Here is a 19,870-nt window from a genome sequence, read left to right on the forward strand (position 1 = left end):
TAAATTTATTTCTTAGAAATGGTAGCTGCTAGGAGGAGTCATTTAAAAAACAAATCAAGATAAGAATTCTGGTTCTGTTTCATTGGACCTAATGGTCATTAAAACTTTAAAAAAAAGGCTACTGGAAACTCTAGTTGAAACTCAACTGCCTCAAATAGGTTTATGTGCATACATTTATAAGTACAGGGATATGTAACACATAAGTTTATGAAATGTCAGTATGTTCAGTAAAATTTCTAACATGCAGATACAAACTACATTATATCTCTAAGTATATATGCATTGCACATTTGTTATAATCGATTGAAGATTTAAGATGAAACGTTATTACTGTGATTATCATCAAAATAGAGTTGGGCATTTCATGGTAATGTTGGAGCAGAATACCTAGAGATAAAATAGCACTATAATATTTAGTTTTAAAGCCTTTTAAAGGATTATTCCATTGTTATTTGACCCATTAACATGGTTTTTATGTCTAAGTAATCCCTCTTTAGTTGAGTAAATGAGTCTCTTGTTCACTGAAAAATGCAGGTTATTGAAGGGAAGTAATTAACAAAATACACATTTTCACAATGTGATCAACAGTGATTTTATCACTTGTGCTTACAATACCATCATTAACTATTTACCTTATGTTTATGAGCATTTACCTACAGTAGAACAATTTCTTCATGATACAAACAAAACATAATAGGTATATTATCATCAGTGTTTATTATTTCCCCCCGTGTCTAACTTCCAGTTTATTTACAGTTTAATCTGTTAAATGTTTGGAGTAACAATTTAATATTCATTTTACATTAATGAAAGTTTTATTTTTAATTGCAATTCCAAATGTCATAGGATTAATGCTTATTAATTAAGCATTTGTTAATATTGAGTTGTTAACATTAGCTTTTATTTATTATAACTATTATAAATGAGTATTTTTATACTGAATTATGTCAGGAAATGATTCCTCATTTTTATTAACTACAGAAAGTATGCAGGGCAAAAATGAGTGTAATGTCATTTCATGGGGGTTAAAGTTTTTCATCAAAGGCTGTTTAGGATGAGATTTGAGAAAGGAATGAATAGATCAGTGCTTTGTTTAAAAGTTAAGATCTCTTTCAAGATACTGAAGTTTTTTTGTTTGAGGTAGTCCCAGCTCTTCAGCTAGTTTCTTTAGCTAGTGTCTTTAGCTTTCCTTGCTGCTGGGAATGAATCCCTAAAGGCATCACTAAAGCTTATGTCATGAAATGTTTTGCCTATGACTTCTATTTATTTTATGGTTTCAGGTTTTGCATCCAAGTTTGATCCATCTTGAGTTGATTTTGGTGTACAGTGTTAGATTGTGGTCTGGTTTTATTCTTTTGTATGCAGCTCTCCAGTTTATCAAATACCATTTATTGAAGAGGTTGTCCTTTTCCAGTGTATGTTTTTGGCTCCTTTGTCATAGATTAACTATTCATATATGTGTGGATTTATTTCTGGAATCTCTATTCTGTTGCATTTTTCTATGCATCTGTTTTGTTCCAGTACCATTATTTAATTATTGTGGCTTTATAATATAGCTTGAGGTCTAGAAGTATTAGATTTCTCCCTTCTCTTTCTTCTTTGTCAAGATTGCTTTTGCTATTTGGAGTCTTTTGTAATTCCATATGAATTTCAGCTGTATTTTCTGCAGTTTTTTGAAATACGTCATTGATATTTTTATTGGAATTGCCTCGAATCTGTGCAGTGCATGGGTAGAATAGCCATTTTAGCAATGTTGAGTCTTCCAATGCATGAGCAGGGAATATTTTCTCATTTCTTTGTATCTTCAATTTCCTTCAACAATGTCTTATAGTTTTCTTTGTATAAATCTTTTATCTCCTTTGTTAGGTTTACTCCTAGGTATTTAATATTTTTTTTTAATTTTTTAAAATCTATTATATTTCATTGGTTTACAACACTATATATGATTTTAAAGTATAGGTTTACATCTCATCAGATGTTTGTTACCACACCACACCCTCTATCAAAGCATTCATAATCAATTTTGTAATGGACATAATGATCCTGTAAAAATAGCAGCTTTTGAGCTCATTTATTCACTTGTCCTATAAAGATTTACTTCAGTTCACTAGTACCCATTATGGCATCTAGAACTTCTTGTGATCTGACAGCCTCGAATAGTCTCAATTGCTGTTCTCTTCCTTTTTCCTGCCTCCTCTAGAACACACACATATGGACACACAGGAGCAACAAATTTGCTGTATCTTCTCTTCATGTTCTTTTCCATTACTGCATGCCATTTGTTTTTTGATTTGATCATGCCATTTGTTTTTTGATTTGATCATCCCACACCATCTTAAAGCTCTTTTTTTTTTATGAATTTTTTTTTAATTTTTTTTATTAAATAATAAATTTTATTTTTATATTCCCCCATACAACTGCACATGCCCCATTCTGACCCCAATCCCTCCCCTCCCGGCCCCCACCCCCCAAAAAGTGTCTCTGGTTCATAGTTTTTTGTTGATTTTGATTTTCACTTTCTTATAGTTATTCTTTTTCCTGATCCCTTATTTAAGTTTTCTAGATTCCTGCTATGAGTGAGACCATCCGGTATTTTTCTTTTTCTTTTTGGCTTATTTCGCTGAGCATGATCCCTTCCAGCGCCATCCATGTTGCTGCAAATTGCATGTGTTTATCTTTTTTGAATGCTGAGTAATATTCCATGGTATATATGTACCACATCTTCTTGATCCAGTCATCTATTTTTGGGCATTTGGGCTGTTTCCAAAGCTTAGCTATTGTAAATAGTGCTGCTATAAACATAGGGGTGCAGGTGTTCTTTGGGACACTTTGCTCAAAGGAGCAAAGACTATGCACTGGAGCAAAGAAAGTTTGTTCAATAAATGGTGCTGGGAAAACTGGGTTGCTACATGCAAAAGAATGAAGCTTGACCACTACCTCACACCATACACAAAAATCAACTCAAAATGGATTAAAGAACTAGACATAAGACCTGAAACCATAAAATACATAGAAGGAAATATAGGTGAAACACTACGTGATTTGCATATCAAAGACATCTTTACAGACACATCACCCAAAGCAGTGATAGTGAAGGCAAAGATAAACAGCTGGGACTACATCAAATTAAAGAGCTTCTGCACAGCAAAAGAGACAATAACAAAAACAAAGAGAAACCCCACCAACTGGGAGAACATTTTTGCACCCAACACTAATGATAAAGGACTGATCACAAAAATCTGCAAAGAGCTGATGAGACTCAACAACAACAAAGAAAATAACCCAGTCAAAAAATGGGCAGAAGAGCTAAAAAGAAACTTCTCTGAAGAGGAAATGCAAATGGCCAACAGGCATATGAAAAAATGTTCAACATCACTTGTAATCAGGGAAATGCAAATCAAAACTACCATGAGATACCATCTTACACCAGTGAGAATGGCACATATTAAAAAAACTAGCAACAACAAATGTTGGCGAGGGTGTGGAGAAAAAGGAACTCTCCTGCACTGTTAGTGGGAATGCAAACTGGTCCAACCACTATGGAGAGCTGTGTGGAGATTTCTGGACCTACTAAACATAGAGCTTCCATATGATCCAGCAATTCCACTCCTAGGTATTTACCCAAAGGACACAGAAACATCAATTCCAAAGGTATTTAATATTTTTTGATGTGATTATAAGTGGGATCATTTTCTTAATCCCTTCTTCTTGTATCTCATTGTGTATAGAAAAAAAATTAAGATCTCATTTCCACATGGTAAAACTCACTGTTACCATGTACATATCTATGTTTTCACCAATGCTTGAGGTCATGTAGCTAATTCAGTGATCCCTCCCCCTCAATTTACTCAGTATCTTTATGTATTTTACCTTACTCTCAGGTAACTTCTGCTCTGCTTTTGTAACTTTAGTTTTGCCTTTTCCAGAACACTATATAAATAGAATCATATAGTATTTTGGTTTCTTTCACACAACATCATGTATTGTTATGACCTATATAGATTATTGTTTTTTTAACTAGGAAGAAATTTTTCATTGTATGCATATATTACAATCTCTGATTCAATGATCAATTGAATATTTTGTGTTTTTAGTTTTTAGCAAATATGAATAAAGTTAGCATCCATGTTTGCATACAGGTTTTGTGAATTTGATAGTTCATTTTTTCCTCTTGTTCAGGTATAACTCTTTGCATTATTATTTTAATTTTCCTAGGGTTTATAGAACAGAACAGTCTATCTTGAAGTGCCATTTTACAAATTCTTATATAGTATGTGAATTTTCTAGTAGAGAATGTCCATATCTCCTCTCCTGGTATACATTTAATGTTATAAATGTTACTGGAAATTGTTGTTATTTTGGTTTACTCAATTACACTTAAATATATGTAGTTACTAATAATTAAAATGACTTATAAATTCACTCAGATAACTGTTTTTCTTATAATTTTATTTTTTTTTTGTGAAGGTCTATGTTTCAATCTGTTCTCATTTTACCTGCTGGTCTGCAGGTGATGAATTCTTTCAACATTCATATGTCTGAGAAAGTCCCTTTTACATAAAATTTTTGAAAGATATTTCTCCTGGTTATGAAGATCTAAATTGAATTCCTTTGCAGTAATTTAAAGATGGTGCCCCACTGTCTTCTCATTGACATTGCTCTCAATGAGACATATGCTGTCATGTATGTCTTTATTCCTTTGTAAATAATATGTTTGTTTCTTGCTGCTTTACGATTTTCTTTTATAACTGGTTTTGAGCAAGGTGAATATTATTAATCTCTTAGCAGGTGTCTCATGATTGATTTTTTTGTTGGGTTTCTTGGGTTTATAACTTTTATTAAACTTCTACACTTTTCAGGCTTTATTTCCCTAATTATTTTTGTTGCCACTTTGTGTATTAGGAGAGTTAAAATTTCTCCACAATTCATGAATAATTATTTTACTTTTTAAGTCTCTGAGCATTTAATTGTTGCTAGTTTGTATTGCTGTTTTTTTAAGATGACTAATCTTTTATCAGCAATATTTAATTGTATATATTTTTTTGACTTCAGGCATTGTAATTTTCAACACTAGAAGTTTGATTTGGGTATTTTGTGTGGCTCTATTCTGACTGGGAATAATAGATGCTATTCTTGTCCCTATTTTTTATTTGTTTGTTTCTGCTTATTCTTCTGGATGATTCTCTGGTCTAGAGTAATTTCATCAGATTCATATACTGGTCATTACTCTGTTGAATAATTAAGGCTATCCTCTGCCGTATCAGAGTCTGTGAAGTTCTCAGATCTCCCTTATTCTTTCCTACCTTGATCTATCAGGACTCTAAACTCCATCTCCTCAACTTAAAGAGTTCATTTCCATCCCTTTGGTCAGCACCTTTACATTTTTCAAATATAGAAACGTGAGCGTTCTTAGATCTAACTCTTTTTGTTTCTTGTCTTTCAGTTAACCCTGTCCTTTATTGTCTCATGTCCAATGTCTTGAAAGCTATTATTTTATGTTTGTATCATTTTGTTTCAGCAGTGTGCCTGAAATTTCTACCTCTTTAATAATATGAAAAAATGTATGATTTGAAATATAACATAGTTTTATTAAAGTATAGATAATTGAATTTAATAGAAAGTCATATTAAAAAACAATATTGAGATTTAAGCAATTAGATGCTCAGAATTAACCAAACAATGGTAGCTAAACTATGTTATATTGCTGTAATTGGATAATGAAATATATAGTATGAGAAAGTTTGTAAGTTAATAATATGAGATGACCACTTTGTTGTTATAAATTGTCAGTCTCATGGACATAAAATTAGCCTATCAACTTCATCATAATCAAACTTACAATTTTTACTTTTAGGTTATATCATTTTTCCTCAGATGTCTTTTTTACTCTATTTTTTTATTAAATCAAAAGTTTCAAAGAAATTACTCAGTCACTGAGAAATAAAAGTGCCATAACAATAATTTCTTTTCTGTATGGAGATTAGATCATTGAGAGTGAATACACTGAGAGAGAATATAAGCAAGAGCATGAGCTAGAGCAAGAGAAAAAGCTCTTACTGGCCCTTTGTATTAACATTATTTCTAGGTATTTTAGATTTCTTTTTTTTTTTAAGATTTATTTATTTATTTATATAAGCACTGGGTACAATCAGAAGCGCAGGAGGCTGAGAGAATTCACCAGAGCCAGAGCGGGGAACAGAACAGGCAGACTGATGAAATACACTGCTGAGGGGAGCAGCGAGCGCAGCAGGAGAGGTCTGTGGAGCCATGTGGGACCCTCACAAGCGGCCAGGGACCGAACCTGTGCTGCAGAGGCTGCAGGCAGCCTTGCAGTCCAGTGCTCAACCGCTGCACCACCAGGGGAGGCCCTAGGTATTTTAGATTTCTATATCATTTTTTATTGTAAGGTTAAAATACTAATAGTATCAAATATACAATTATCTAGAATTTAAGCAAAATGTATAAGATAGAAATTAAGTTTGGAGACAAACTGAATATAAACAGCATATTTTTATTGGAATTTTTAGTTTTCAAAAATTCTAATACTCCTTAGTTCTAGACTGATAGAGTACTACTCAAAATCCCAACACATTTCTATGGAATTGACAAGCTGATTCTAAAATTCATGTGGAAATGCAATGGACAAAGAATACCAACTCAGTCATAAAGAAGAGCAAAGTGTACTTACATGATCAGATATGGACACTAAGAAATAGTGTAATGAAGACAGCATAGTTTTGCTTGAGAATAGCCATAGACTAATGAATATAACAGATAACTCAGAAGAATACCTACAATGGACAGCTGAAATAAGTTGGTACTGCAGAGCAATAGAATAAAGATAGTATTTTAACCAAAACAGAAAAAGCTGATTTAAGTTTGATATCCATAAAAGAAAAAAATGAAATTGCACTGCTAACCCCATACAGAAAAGTCAGTTCTATCCAGTAAAAAGACTAGGATGTAAATCCAAAATTGTACATCTCTAAAACATACTACTAATAAATGAACTCCTATAAATTATGGTAAAGAATAACTTCTGAAATTAGAGGTAGAAAGCACTAAATAGAGGGGCCTCCCCGGTGGCGCAGCGGTTGAGCGCTGGGTTGCGAAGCTGCCCGCAGCCTCTGCAGCGCCGGTTCGATCCCCAGCTGCTCCCCGGCCACCGGAGGAGGGTCCCACATGGCGCGCAGACCTCTCCTGCCGCCCGCTGCTCCCCTCGGCAGTGTGCTTCGGTCCTTCTGCCTGTTCTGCTCCCCGCTCTGGCTCTGGTGAACTCTCTCACCCTCCCGCGCTTCTGACTGTACCCAGTGCTTGTATAAATAATAAATAAATACATAAATAAATAAATAAATCTTTAAAAAAAAAAAAAAAAGCACTAAATAGAAATAAATTAATGGTACAATTTTTAAAAATGTAAAATGTTAAAGGAAACTTTATATAAGGAAAAGGCAGTATTCCAAGAAGTTGGAGAAGATATTTGTTATGTATATATATATATATATATATATATATATATATATATGTGTGTGTGTGTGTGTGTACACACACACACATATATATATATATAGTAGGCAGTGAACTAGTAACTAGAATTAATAGGAGATGCCTACATCAATGTGATGAGAGGTAAGCAGGACTACAGTACTTTACATGTGAGGACATGTAAATGGCTGAGAAGCACATGAAAGATTTTCAAAACTTGGTAATTATGAAAATGTAAATTAAAAAGACAATGTGTAACTATTACCCATCAGAATGGCAAAAAATTTTTAAGTGTGGTAACAACTATTGGCAAAGTTGAAAGCAGCAAGTGTCTTCATACTACTGCTTAGTGAGAGTGTAAGTTACTTCAACCATATGAGAACAGTTTCACATAATTTAATGAAGTTCAAGACACACAAGCTCTATGAAATAGCAATTTTTCTCCTAACTATAGGTACAAATCCCTGTCCATGTTCCTTGAACTATATGAACAAAATATATTCTTTGCATACCTTTTTCTTATATTCAAATTTGTAATAACTCACATGTGTATATACACACACACACACTACATCAGTAAAATGTGTAAATTGTAGCATAATCATTTAATGCAAAAAAAAAAACAAGAAAATGAAGGAGCAGTGCAGGCTAACCTATAGTTGAATTTTAAAAAGAGCATTTTTGAAGAATAACAACAAAAGGATTCATATGATTATACTCGTCTACAACTAGAGAATAATAGCAGATTATATAAAATGTGCATGATCTTATAAACTTGTTGATTTTCTATTGTGCTAACAATCTTTTTTCACAATAACAAACAGAACAGACAAGAACCCAGGTTTACTAAAAGCTTAAATGACCATTCCACAGGATTCCCTAAAAATTTAGTCTTGCTAAATTATTAATAGCAAAAGTTGAATTACAAAAGCAAATTTAGAATTAATGGGAATGATTTCCATTTTATCATTCACTTTTAATGATCTAAATAACTAGGCAGTAAATAAATGAGTAAATGAATGTTTACTTAAAACTGTGCAAAATATTATTCTTGCTGCAATATAGATATTAATAGTCCCTTGATGTAATCCAAATGATTAGAATATGAATATAATTTATCTCATAGCTAAACTTAAAACTTTTGGAAAATAGCTCAAAATATAAGTTCCAACAAACTTCTAATAATGTAATTTTTTTTTATTTTAGTAAAACATATTCCTTGTACATCTAAAAATATAATACAATTTTAATTGTTTTCCTTTGCTTTAATGTTTTTTACTCAATATATTGTTTTTTTCTACACTGTTGTAATTTTGTTATCCTTGGACTAAAGCCAATAATAATTAACCTGTCAAGATCAATTCTGAGTTGTAAAATATTAATATATAGGCTGTTAACAAAGAGCACTGCTGGTTTGTGTGCATCCATACTTTTTTTTTTTCCATACAAGCAATAGCTAATTGTGGGGAAATAGGAGTCAATTACATGTTTTTAATATAAACTATTCATAGTAAGTTTATACTGAGAAAATAAGATACAAATACTTTCAAACATTAGGCATCTATTTTTTTTTTTAAGATTTATTTATTTATTTATACAAGCACTGGGTACACTCAGAAGTGCAGGAGGGTGAGAGGATTCACCAGAGCCAGAGCAGAGAGCAGAACAGGCAGAAGGACAGAAGTACACTGCTGAGGGGAGAAGCAGGCGGCAGGAGAGGTCTGCACACTATGTGGGACCCTCACCCGGCGGCCGGGGATCGAACTGGCTCTGCACAGGCTGCAGGCAGCTTCACAACCCAGTGCGCAACCGCTGCGCCACCAGGGAGGCCCTAGGCATCTATTTTTAAGAAAGTTAAAAAATAAGATTTGTTGTCTTGTACTTATTTTTTGATATATAGAAGATGGCTAAAGGGAAAGGTCTTGTTAGATTTTTTGCAACATTAAGGTGTATTTTCTCTTTTAATTATCCTTAAAGCCAAAAGCTAACAATTTCCTTCCTGATACATTTTTTTTTTTCTTAATCATATGTACTGGTCAGGAGGAAAATTTTATTTCTTTTTTCTTTTCTTCCATCCTTCCCCTCCACTTTCACTAAATTATCACTTCAGATAGCATAAAGCATTTTATCTTATGGTTATGTGAACTTGAATTGCAATTTCAGTTAACTTAAATATGGGCAGAAACTTATCTCTAGTTCTTACTGTTTTAAAACTTGAATATGAAAATCATTTTAAAAATGTCTCAGTTGCACAAAATAGTCCATATAACTTTACTCTGTTCCACTCATATCTTCCTGGGAGTGAATATTGTGCCTTCTTTTATAAGAATGTGTGGAACAATTACATTGTTTTATTGACAGGCAGAAAAATTATAAGCCTTTATTATAAGTCTTTATTGTAATATTCTTTCAAATAATGATTAAGTTTGGAATGATAATTGTCAAAATTATGACTCTAAGTATTAGAACTTAACTTTTTTCTACAGCACTTGGCCTATACCAGTTGTAATTTTTTTTATGTAATCTTAGCCACTTAAATTAATTCTACTTCTTAAAACAAATTTGGATTTATAATTTACCCTTATGATTATTTTGGTGATGCCATGTGAATATTAATTTTTTTTATACATATACACTGAACAGCTTTTACACTTTTGCTCTAAGGCATTACCTACAGCAGGATGGAAAATTCCTAGATTGTGCTTGAATGTGTTTTCCCTGAGATAAATGATAGAAATTAAGAATAGGCAAAAACAATTTGTCATTATTACTCTGAAATCATGTGTAGGTGTATTCTCAGATATGTTCTTATTTCTCACCATGCTTGACTTTTTTTTTAAGTAAACTTTTTTAATCTTAATTTATTTTTAATTAATTAATTTAAGGATTATTGCTTTGTAATGATAATATTATATAAGTCGCAGGTATGTGTCTTTAAAAATCAATGTGTATAAACTAATGATTAGGTCAAGCCATGTTAACTTGTTTTCAAGTAACTCAAGAAACGAGAACATTTTGTATAAAATAAGGTCTGTAAGCATAGTGTGACAATTCATCTCAGATGTAGGCGATCTGCTAACATTTCCGAGTTCCTCTCTCTTGGGCTACTAAAAAATCTACTGATTGATTGTGTGAACAATTCCCTTGTAAAAGGAAAAACACATTCAATATGTATAATTCAATCTTCCTTTGCTCATATTCTCTCCCATACATTTCATCAGAATTCTAAAAGAGAAATATTTTACATTCCTTTGGTGATATCGTTCAAAAAATCTAAACTAATTCTGGTACAAATGGCCCAAATCTTAGATTGTAGTGTTTCTTAATACATTTTACAAGTTTGAATATTAATGATTCCATCACTAAGGAACTGTACATTTCCATTTGCCCTAAGCTCTAAGAACTCTGACTGCTACTCTCAGTCCCTGACAAACATGACAAAGAGGTTGCTCTAAGCTGCTCATATGTTCATATTCAATATGTGTAGTTTTCTTTACATTAGCCTTCAAAATGACTGTTTTTCTAAAAAGAGTGTCAGTATAAGCTACTGACATGAATAAAACTGTCTCTAGCATAATGTTGCTATGATACTGTTATGTAAAATATTTATATTAGGTACATGAAATGAACAAATGAGAACCTGAGGAAGTACATTTTCTAAAATGTTATTTAAGAAGACAAGACTATGCAGGTTTGCAATATTTGTTTTTTTTTTTTTATAGGAGCTCTTTATTAAATATTGGTGACTGCCATTTGAAGCAATGTAGTAAGAGCTGAAGTAGGGCTCTTCACTTCCACACCTTATCTAGGATTAGATAAACAAAGTGAGGAAGAATCTGTTCTTAAATGTCTTTTGTTAACAATGCTGATAGCATCAGTCTTTAATTTGTTAAAATAATAGCCTCTTTAATATCTCTTGGAGTTAGCATTTTGCATCTCCCATCACATTTGGACATTTCAATTTGCATAGATTTGAGTGATTGTTTAATTTTGAGAAATTAAGCTATCACTTTTAACTTTCAGCTCACATAAATCACTTTTATGGCTAAATGTTGAAAAGGACAAATGTAATAAATGCTTGGAGAAAAGGCAGAAGTCTCTTCTGTTCTTGTAAGTTGCTGCTTGACAAAATATCAGTAATGGAGGCAAGCATTTTAAGAATAAAGAAATCACTGTAGCAGTCCTTTCTAAAATATATATATATACAAAATGTAAAATTTACAGTTTTAAGAATGTGCTGTATATTTTAGTTTTGTATCTGAAGTTAGGTGAATTAATAACATTCTAAAGGAAGGATAAAGATAACAATAATCTTAACTATGATTTTATTGAACATTTACTGTCCAAGGGTTATGTTAGGTGCTTGAAGCGAATTATTCCTAAAGCTAAGAGGAATCATGCAAGATTCATGAATTTAGCTCTGCTTACAATAATGGAAATATAAACTCAGGGAATTTAAGTAATTTACCCAAGGGACATAACAAGTCTGAATTCAAACTCAAGTTCTTTCTCAAAAAGCCTATGTTTTTAACCACATTATAATATCAGAAAATAACCTTAAAACTTAAACAGAATAATCACACTTTTATATTCCTTCGCCTTCTCTCTCCATCCATATCAACTAATGTAAATGACTGCTAAGATTGTGATGACTCAAATCATTTCTAACACGAATACTTTGGGTTTTAATCAGTTTTCAGATAGCATTTGATATGTTGTATGTCCAGAAGTTATTCTCACCTCTTAGGTTATAATGATTTGTGGGTTTTATCCTTGCCAAGATCTCTTTTGAGGGAAATTAATAGTGTGCAAGTGAGGGTGGTGAAAAATAGAATGTGAAGGTGGTAGTGGTGATGAGACTCCAAGAGGCATGTATCTGGACGTATTACTAACATGATTTTTGGGGTGCCTGTGTATTGGCTGCTAATTTGATTCATCCAAACACCAGGAGAAGGGAAGTAGATCCTGTAAGTCACCAAGCAGCTTGTTAGTATTAAGAAGCACATCATGGTTTTAAAGTCTTCAATATGCTAATATAAGTAGCAAAAGGTTATTATGGGTGTGCCTTTATTTCTTTTTTTAGAACTAAAGTGGAAGCTAGCTTTTCCCTCAGTAAATTTTATGTAGTCCTATTTCAAAATAAAGGTCGATATTAGCAGCTCCTTTGCCATATTTTTTGAATTGTACTACTATGTTTTTCTCCTTTTATCTCTTGATGAATAAAACATAATAAATCATGGAAAGGTAAATAGATATGTAGAGTGATAAGAATTTATAAATACAAAACCTCCTCTTTTAATAAAATTTCTTGTCAAGTTATTAACTTCATTTTTATTTAATTTCTGGTGAAATATTATATAATTCACTAAATAAAATGTGTTGAATGTGTCATTTACATATATTAGAATATATTCACATTAAGTCTATACAAATTATGACCTTTTTTTAAATCAGCAGAATGATGTATTAAAGAATATGAACCAGTGTTATATTTAATAAAACAGAGGCCCCTTTGCTTAGCAAATTGTATATGGATCCCAGTCAATGTAAACACTTATTCCTTGTTTTAAGGGCTATGAATAAGACATCAGAAGGTCAGCCTAGGGACCTCCCTGATGCCCAGGGGTTATTGTCTAGATACTATCAAGCTATCACCAGCCACTGATGCCTGAGTTCAATTACCTGCCAGGAAGCTAACCCACATGGCACAGCAGACCTCTCCTGTCTTGCCCACTGCTCCCCTCAGCAGCTTATTTCAGTATATGCGCCTGTTCTGCTCCACACTCTGTCTCTGGTGAATCCTCTCACCTCCCTGCACCTCTGGCCTACACCCCAGTTCTTCTATGCATAAATAAATAAAAAAGTCAGTCTAAAGTTATATGTGTGACAATCAGTCTCCTTTGATTCAAATATGTGTGTCCACCTTATTTTCAGATGACGCTGACTTCTGAGAACACTCCTATCATTCCACTCATACCAATTTCACAACCCAGGTAGTTGAAAAGATCACTGTGGAGCCTTGGGAAGTCCCCAGTGTGTTTCTCAACAAAACTTTAGAAATAAAAGCAAATGGTACTCCATGAAGGGAAACATGGAGCATAAGATTTTAGCACTGACCAGTGAAAAGAAAAAAATCCTTTCAAAAAATAATATTGAGACTTCTAGGAATTCTCATCTCCTCACTCCTCTGGGGTTTGGTGAGTCCCAGTTATCTGGTTACTTTAATATTTTATTGAAAAACACCATGGGGATCAACATGTTTCTCCCTACAGTTATTCAATAGATGATGAATTAATGAACAGAGGAGAAAGAAAACAGAGAGAAAAAGTTTCTATAGAATGTACAAAGATTATTTTTACACAATACCTATGTCTTCCTTTCACATAACTGAAATAATGGGAGAGAAAAAGAAAAGAAAATGTTAATAATCTTAATATCAAAGAAACCAGATGTGTAAAGCGAACTGTAACTTTTTGGGCCTTTACTCTGATATAGTAAACATGCTAAAAAAAAAAATCTACACAAAAGTTTGAGTGAAAAAAAAAGAAAAGAAATGTCCAGGAACACTGAGGCATTAATGTGTAAGCCTATACAACTCTTGATGGCAAATAGAGAAGACCAATCCAGAGATTTGTAGCATTCAAAACACCCAGGTTTCCACTATGGAGAGCTGTGTGGAGATTTCTGGACCTACTAAACATAGAGCTTCCATATGATCCAGCAATTCCACTCCTAGGTATTTACCCAAAGGACACAGAAACATTAATTCCAAAGAGAACCTGCACCCCTATGTTTATAGCAGCACTATTTACAATAGCTAAGCTTTGGAAACAGCCCAAATGCCCAAAAATAGATGACTGGATCAAGATGTGGTACATATACACCATGGAATATTACTCAGCATTCAAAAAAGATAAACACATGCAATTTGCAGCAACATGGATGGCGCTGGAAGGGATCATGCTCAGTGAAATAAGCCAAAAAGAAAAAGAAAAATACCGGATGGTCTCACTCATAGCAGGAATCTAGGAAACTTAAATAAGGGACCAGGAAAATGAATAACTATAAGAAAGTGAAAATCAAAATCAACAAAAAACTATGAACCAGAGACACTTTTTGGGGGGTGGGGGCCGGGAGGGGAGGGATTGGGGTCAGAATGGGGCATTTGCAATTGTATGGGGGAATATAAAAATAAAATTTATTATTAAAAAAAAAAAAACAAACACCCAGGTTTCCTGGACTCTATACCAGTTATTACTGCTCTTCCAGTGTGATGATATCTTCCCTAATCTACTAAATCTCATTTCTTCTGAGAGCTATGAAACAGTGAGACCTTTATATGGTTTCCTTTGACACCAACAGTATCAAAAATCTGTTTCTAAGTAATCAGAGTTTTTTTTTTTAAATATTTCTATCGTGGTCTTATAGAAAAAAATCTTCATATTGGGTTCAAATCAGTTAATCAAAAGAAAGCAGGAATACCTTCTAATGTGTAGAGACTGAACAATGTACTAATGAATGACTATTTAATTAATAAGGAAATCATGGAAGAAATTAAAACATACCTGGAAAGAAATGAAAACAAAGACATGAATTACCAGAATTTATAGGATGCAGCAAAAACAGTAATGAGGGAAGTATATAGCAAACAAAACCGTATCAAGAAACAAGAAAGACCTCAAATAAATAATCTAACCTTATACCTTAAGAAACTAGAAAAGGAAGAACAAAGAAAGCAAAAGATGATCCAAAATCAGTGAAACCAAAAGCTGTTTCTGAAAAATAAAACAAGATAGAAAAATAAGTAGCTATGTATACAAAGTAGAGGGGGGAAACTCAATGAATAGAATCAGAAATGAAAGAAAAGCAACCACAGATATCTTGAAATACAGTGGATCATAAAGATTACTATGAACATCTGTATGACAATAAATTCAAAGACCTAAAAAAATGGAAATTTCTAGAATTATATAATCTTCAGAGACAGAATCAAAAGAAATAGAAAACCTGAACAAACCTAGTACAATAAGGAAATTAAAACAGAATCAAAAGTCTCCCCAAAACCAAAAACCAAGGTCAGTTTTACTTTTGAGTTCTATAGATTTTCAAAAACAGCAGATACATATCCTCCTCAAATTCTTCCCAAAAAATTGAGAAAGAGGGACTGCTTCCAAACATTTTATGAAACCATTATAACTTTGATACCAAAACTAGACAAGGACATGACAAAAAAAGAGAAAAATTATAGCTATGCAAAAATTCTCAAGAAGAGCATAGCAAAGCAAATTCAGCATTAAAAGAATCATATTATTGGGTCTCCCTGGTGGTGCAGGCTGTTGAGTGCACACTGTGAAGCTGTCCACAGCCTCTGCAGCGTGGGTTTGATCCCAGCTGGCCGGCGAGAATCCCACATGGTGAAGCAGACCTCTCCTGTCGCGCCAGCTGCTCCCCTCAGCGGTGTATTTTGTCTGTCTGCCTGTTCTGTTCCCCGCTCTGTCTCCTGTGAATCCTCTCACCCTCCGGCACATCTGGTCTGTACATTGGTTCTTGTACTAAAAAATAAATAAATAAATCTTTTAAAAAAGTGGGAAAAAAGAAAGCATCATATTATCATGCCCAAGTGGGATTTACTTCAGGGACACAGAGATATTTCAACAATTTCAAATTTATCATTGTAATTCACCATATCAACAAAAGAAACATAAGAGCAATATAATACTACACAGTGAGAAAACTTTTGATGAAATTCAACATCCATTATGATAAAAACTCTCAAAAAACTTGGGAGAGATGCAGTGTACCTCCACATAATGCAGGTAATGTATGACAAACTCAGAGCTAGCATCAATGGTGACAGGCTGAAAGCTTTTCCTCTAAGATGTGGTACAAGACAAGGATGTCCACTTTTCACTACTTTCAACAAAGTATTAGAACTCCTGTCTATAATAACTAGACAAGAGAAAGATAAGAGGAATCCAAATCGGAAAAGAAGTAGTAAAACTACCACTCTGTGCAAATGACATGGTAATATACATAGAAACCCCTAAACACTCCACTAAACAACTAATTGAAATAGGAAATCAGTAAAGTGTTATGTTACAAAATCAATGTATAAAAATCAGTTACATCCTTATATGTAAGCAACAGGCTAGAAGAGAATTAAATCAATAAACAATTACATTCAGAGTTACATCAAAAGGAATTAGAGACCTAGAGTAAATTTAACAAATGGGGTAAAGGATGTAAACAATGAAAACTATAGGACATTGTTAAAAGATGTTTAAGAAGACACACAAAATCGAAAGATAGTCACATTTAATGGATTGGGATAATTAACATTGTTAAAGTTTCCTTCTTATCCAAATCAATATACAGATTCAGTGCAATCCCTATCAAGATTTCAGTGGCATTCTTTAAAGAAAAAAGAGCAAATATTACTGAAATTCAGTAGAACTGCAAACAAGCCCGAATAGTAGAAGGACCATGACAGAAATGTGAAATGGTGTCATCACTTTTCTAGACCTCAAACTATACTAGGAAGCTACAGTAATCAAACAGTGTGGTGCTAAATAAAAACAGACACACAGACCAATGGAATAGAATTGAGAGCCCATGAATAAACGCACATATATATGAACAGCTAATCTATGGAGAAAGGAGTCTATGGAGAAAGGAGTCTCTTCAATGCATGATGTTGGGAAAATTCGATAGCCAGATGCAAAAGAATTGAAACTAGATCAGTGTCTCATACCTTATGATTCAACATCCAACTCAAAAATAGAGAAAACACTTAGATAGAAGACCCCAAACCATAATAGATATTGATGCAAACACAGGCAAAACACTCTGTGACATTGACATCAGTGATGTCTTGTGAATTTCTTGCCAATGGTAAGAAAAACCTAGAGTAAATATAAGCAAATGGTACTGCATCAAACTCAAAAGATTCTGTATAGTGAAAGAAACTATCACTAAAACCAAAAGACTCCCTACTGAATGGGAGAAAATATTTGCACAACATACATGTGATAAGGATCTGATAGCCAAATCTATAAATAACTCATACAATTCAACAAGAAAGTAAAAAAATAACCCAATCAAAGAATGAGCTGAGTGATTAAATACTTCTTCAAAGAGGTATACAGATAGCCAGTTAGCATGAAAAAAAAAAAAATTGCTCATTGTCACCTGTCATCAGAGAAATTAATCTTAATTTGTTTGGTTTTAATTCTTTTTTTTTCCTTCTGAGAACAGAAAAGGCAGATTTATTGAAATACACTGGTAAGAGAAGCCACAGGTAGGCCCGCTGCATCTGTTTAGTTTTAATTCTTAATCTTTTTTAAAAAATGATTATCCATGCACACAAAAGCTGGAGGTACAGGCCAGAGGTGCTGGGGGTCATGGGGTTGGTGGGGAGAGGATTCACCAGAGACAGAGTGGAGAACAGAACAGGCAGAATGATTGAAACACACTGCAGAGGGGAACAGTGGGCAAGACAGGAGAGGTCTGCTGTGCCATGTGGATTAGCTCCCTGGCCACGGATCAAATTTATGCTGCAGATGCTGCAATTGCTTCATAGTGCTGTGCTTAACCCCTTGCGCCACTAGGTAGGCCCAAGTCTTAATCTTTTAGTCCATTTCTTTATTTTTATTCTATAACAGTCTATTTCCTTGTAAATCCTCATTAACTATTTTGATTTGTACTTAATTTCTCCTCTTTGGTGCTGGTGTATGTATTTTTTAAAATCTTTTAATTTTCAATTTGTGATCATTAATTTTATTTTTGTTTATATTTTACATTGCAGTGTTTATTTTTTGATATCCATACTTTTGAACTTACTAATATTTGTTATAAAACTTATGCAAGCCTTGTTAGCAGAGATTTTGGAGCAACAGATACAAGGAATGATTAATTTTAAATTCCTACTTCCTCTATCCCACCTAAACCTTCCAACTGTGTCTAGGGCTCTGCAATAAATACCTTATGTAAGCAAGAAAAAAAATTGAAGTAATATTTCTCTGGGTCTCGTAGGAAATTTCATCGTTGCTTAAGTTCTTTCAAGAAGATTCACAGCACAATCTGTGTTTATATTCCACTTGAATGGCAACAGTGTTGTGTCTTCACATCATGTAACACACAATGTCTATGGGTAGCTCTGTGCTTTGCAATTCACCTAATATGTAAAGGCCATGGATTTTGAGCAGGCCATATACTTAGTGCCTTCCTTTATTATAAAACATATTTTGAGGGGCCTCCCCGGTGGCGCAGCGGTTGAGCACTGGGTTGCGAAGCTGCCCGCAGGCACTGCAGCGACGGTTCGATCCCCGGCTGCTCCCCGGCCACTGGAGGAGGGTCCCACCTGGCGCGCAGACCTCTCCTGCCGCCCGCTGCTCCCCTCAGCAGTGTACTTCGGTCCTTCTGCCTGCTCTGCTCCCCGCTCTGGCTCTGGTGAATCCTCTCACCCTCCCGCGCTTCTGACTGTACCCAGTGCTTGTATAAATAAATAAATAAATCTTTAAAAAAAATTTTTGAATCTGAATAAAAGTGAGGCAGTTAAAAATTTCCAGATGGTTTCCATGATCATTGAATTAGAATTCCACAGCTAATGCAAAGGGGTTTCTACTTCACCCTTTGACCACACTTTGACTATGAATGAGCTCTCCAAAGGTGGCAAGTAGCACAATTCAGGCTATTTCTCTTGGTCCATGAGGAAATAGGGGAACACCTACCCTATTATTTAATAATCATTTTAATGATATTTTCCTCCTATCTTTTAGTTGTGAAATTTCCTATAACCTGACTCTGGCTAAGGGTCTCGCTCTTCAAACATTTTCTATTTAATTTTTACCATTTTTACTGTGATCTCTGGTAACCTGACAGAAAGCACTAATAAAATGTCTTGCATGGAAATCACTTATTTTTGTTCCCTTTTATGCTGAATCTAAAATTCTGCCTTAGTTTTTATGAAGTGTCTTTCATAACATAACTTTGTTTGCACGACTCTATTTTAAATAAATTTTTCTCCCGAATCCTGAAATAGTTTGCTTTTTTGTCTCTTGCTAAGTATTTTCAGAATTTAAAAGCACCTGCTATAATTTCAGTGACTTACTTTTCTCTCTTTTAAAAAAATATGTATACATAGATATATTAATATATAAAATACATACAATTATACAATTTATATATTAATATATGTATATGTGAAAATGAAATTAGAGACAAGCAATTTAAAGATTTAAGAATTTTTGCAAATTAGAGTAGAAAAAAATAGAAAACAAAATAAGAAAAATTATTAAAATGCACAGACCAAATACTAGATATAAAGATTGTGAACAATTGGTGTATCTCACTTCAAATTATTTCATGTAAAACATTAGTTTAAAAA

The sequence above is a fragment of the Talpa occidentalis genome, unplaced genomic scaffold (assembly GCF_014898055.3).
Source record: "Talpa occidentalis isolate TD23 unplaced genomic scaffold, MPIMG_talOcc4v2.1 talOcc4.11, whole genome shotgun sequence".
In the NCBI taxonomy this organism is placed as follows: Eukaryota; Metazoa; Chordata; class Mammalia; order Eulipotyphla; family Talpidae; genus Talpa; species Talpa occidentalis.